At 43.3% G+C, this 3,711-nt stretch overlaps 1 pseudogene; it reads right to left on the bottom strand.

Moving 5' to 3' along the window:
• Positions 1-396: 396 nt before the first annotated feature.
• LOC104605511 (3-ketoacyl-CoA synthase 1 pseudogene) lies at positions 397-2,196 on the bottom strand (annotated as a pseudogene).
• Between the last annotated feature and the right edge of the window lie 1,515 nt (positions 2,197-3,711).

The following is a 3,711-nucleotide window of genomic DNA, read 5'->3' as shown; positions in this document are numbered from 1 at the left end:
TCAAGTGTTGAAAACTTTCCTCTTCAAGTGGAAAAGTTATTTACCCACCTAAGAGGTATTCACTAATTACCCTGACAAATGATACACATGAAAAGAAACTTTTCCTATTCCCCACATAAATCTGAAAAATAATATGGATTTCTTAATTAATGGGATTTTGTGAATTAAATCAATATATCTTGTGTATTCATTAACACACACGTCTACATTCTCATAAACTTATTACTACCCAATTTTATATATATAAACGAATTACCCATTCTCATCCTCATTTGAGATGTTTCACATTACCCACGATTAATCTCAAAATTAGGTAAAAATGACTTTAAAAGAACACCAAGAAGGTACTGTTTTGGGGGAACTAAATAAATACAGTTCCAGTAGTTAATTAAGAAATAAGAAATTATATGCAGCTCTCCTTGAATCAGCTTCATTATTAAATAATGACCCAACAATAAGACCTTCCAAATTACCAATTAATTACGCATATATAATAAAAGATAACAACTGCTTTTCCTTCGCCTTTTATATATATATAATATATATACTATTTTTTGGTTTCATGCCTTCGCGGGGCTGTACACCCATTTCAATGAGATAGTTGAAACCTTCTACCACTTCTTTAATGGGTATCGATGAATGCAATCGTTCCATGGATTTTCAATTTCTTTGCACGAATCACTCAGCGATTTCCAAACCAGGCTACACACCTTGAATCCCGTCCCAAACGCCAGCATCCACATCTTATCTCCCCTCTTCAACCTTTTCTTGGCTTCAAAATAACTCAACTCGTAGAATACTAGACTACCAGACGTGTTCCCGAATCGGTGCAAACACATCCGAGCCGGCTCTGTCACCTCGTCGCCGAGTAGTAGCACTCGTGACACCTGTTCTATCACAGCCTTCCCACCCGTATGGATACAGATGTGATCAAATGCCTTTGTGAAGTCAGGTACATTTGGCTTCGACTCCCCGTTGGATAACGTAAACATTACGATCGAGTACGCGTACAAAACGAGTTCACTCAGTGGGAGAACTCGGGGTGCAAGCGACCGGATGTGCTCACGCAAGCCAACGCCAGCAACTCGAACCAGGTCCTTTTTGAGTGCTACCCCGGGATTACCAGCCTCATCTTCGAGTTGAAACGCTGCTGTGTAAGCGCTATCATCGGCTCCATGATGAGTCCTGAGCGAGTTGACGAGTTCCATCTTGGCGACCGCGCGGCAGCTTGAATCGTTCGTGATCATCGCGGCAGCGCAACCGACACGGAAGATGCAGTTGGTGACGAGCATGGGGCGGTCGTGGCCAAAGTACCAATTCGAGCTGATATTCTCGGTGACGACGACGAGGGCGTATCCTATACGTCTGCTGCTTTTCAAGAGCTTCGCGGCCATATCGATGGAAATGACGCCTGAGCTACAACCCATACCAGAGAGGTTGAAAGTTTTAACGTCTGGTCTTAGGCTGTAATGGTTGACTACGAGGGACGTAAGGGAAGGAACCGGCGCGAAAATGCCGGAGGTGACAATGACGATGTCTATACGTCGTGGGTCGGTCTGGGTTTTGGAGAGGAGTGAATCAATGACTGAGAAGATCCCTTCTTTGGATTCTTCAATGGCGGATTCTAACTTCACTCCGCTCTCTGTTTGAAAGGCGATGGGGCTGGGTAAGTAGGTTTCATCACCTAGGCCAGACTTATTACAGATGCCCATCATGAAGTCTTCGCTTTTGGAGGAGAAGCGTTGAGTCCGGCGAACAAGATACAGGCACGCTTCTAAACTGAACTTACGGTCGAAGTCAGGTTTAAAGCAGGCGTAGTCTAACATTAGAACTGGGAATGGACGAGTGTAGAAGTAGTAGAGAATGGAGATGAGCAGGCAGACGGGCAACGAAAGCGAGACTGTGGGGTTGTGGGAGTGGAGCTGAATGAGGTGAGCCAATGGGGTCTGGAATAGGAGGGTTAAGAAGAAAGCAGTGGCAAAGGAAGCCTGGAGTAGTTGGACATAGGTGAGGTTTCTCATCATGTTTGGTTTGCTTGGAGTCGCTGAGGGGTAGTGCAGATATGTATGAAGAGGAGAGGACAGGAGAGATGAATGGTCCTTCACTTCTGGTCTGCAGACTGAAGAGGATGGAACAGGAAGGAAGAAATGGGTTGTGTAGGAGTGGTGGAGGTCAGTTCAGCTCTAGCCTCCGAGCCTCCTGTCTGCCTTGGAGAGAAAGGTTTGCTAATGTTTTTATAGCCGCTGTAGATAGAGATATTGAAGAAGCATTCAACGTTTACAGCTTGATCTTTTTTTTTTTTTTGGGGAGGGGGGGTTTTTTTTGCTAATAGATCAACTTGCAAGACTGAGAGAGAGAGAGATTTAATGAATAGGGAAGGTCTTACGTTTACAGCTTGATCTTTTTCTTTTTTGGGTTTTTTTTCCTAATAGATCAACTTGCAAGACTGAGAGAGAGAGAGATTAAATGAATGGGGAAGGTCTTTACAGTGGATCTTTCATTGTCTCCGTCCTGCCAACTTGCCATCTGCTGTGTAAACGGGGTTTTACTCACTTTTCCTACCCACTTCTCTGCTATCTGGTATCTTATCTAATCCAAAATGACAGGCAATTAATTGAATGGTCACTCGGCGTCCCTCCAAATATCGAGGTGAAGGATCAAAACCTTGTAATGGTCACTCGGCGTTCCTCCATATTTGGAGGCGTCGGATCAAACCCCAAGGTCAATGGGACCTCATCACTTGCACGTCTCTTAGATCTAGTGGGTCGGGTCTATCTGTCAGATCCGAACCAAACCAATTCTATCTTTGTTTTTGATATACTTTTTTTTATAAATATTTGGATTCGGATCAGTTATTGCTGCTCCAAATCAAATATATATATATACATATATATATATATATATATAATCAACAATGTATACATATATATATAATCAATAATGTACAGGTCTCTCCTGATTTTTTTATAATTTTTGTTACATTTTATATTTAAAATATAAATTTCATAGGTAGTATATATATAAAAAACAATTAAATAGTTTACTATCTCGATTATTGATTGGTTAGTTTCTAGGTTTATTTTATAAAAGTCGTCAATAATCGATTCGGGAGTGATCCACCCTTTGTAGAACCAGACCCGATTGATTGACTTCTCTACTATCACCAACCCCTTAATGATGTGTGTTGGTGTAAAATATGGAGTCGAGGGCAATAATATAATTTCCAATGTTAGAGGCCAACGGAGGAGTCCCTTTTTGTAGTCGGAGTTGCCTAAGACTGAGAGGAGTAGTTAGGAGAAGGTGTGGCGGTTAGTAGTGGTTGGTGATGGGTGGCTAGGATACATCCGACCGACGCCACATGTTAGGGTCTGCGGGATAGCCGGAATGCGTCCGGCCAATGCCATGTGTCAAGATCTACGAGTCGGCCGAATACCACTATATCACTTGCCCCCCGCTCTCGAGACCATAGCGATCGAGGTTGTTTGGCACATTGCGTTGAGGTCTCGACTACGATCGAAGAGAGTATAGTGTACTTGCGTGGAGACGTTGGCCTCGAATGCAAAGCTCTTCTTAGGGGTTGTGCGACAATTGCTCCTTTGCTCTCCCTTTGCATCAGTAAAGGACCACCTTGGGCCGAGGGTTTGTAACCGTGGCCCGTGTGGGCATAGGCTATCTATGTCCGTTGTTCGTGCCTTGCATGGGTGTTGATGT

The sequence above is a fragment of the Nelumbo nucifera genome, chromosome 1, assembly GCF_055504915.1.
Source record: "Nelumbo nucifera cultivar China Antique chromosome 1, China Antique-T2T, whole genome shotgun sequence".
Taxonomy (NCBI): Eukaryota; Viridiplantae; Streptophyta; class Magnoliopsida; order Proteales; family Nelumbonaceae; genus Nelumbo; species Nelumbo nucifera.
This window is presented reverse-complemented; position numbering and strand designations above follow the sequence as displayed.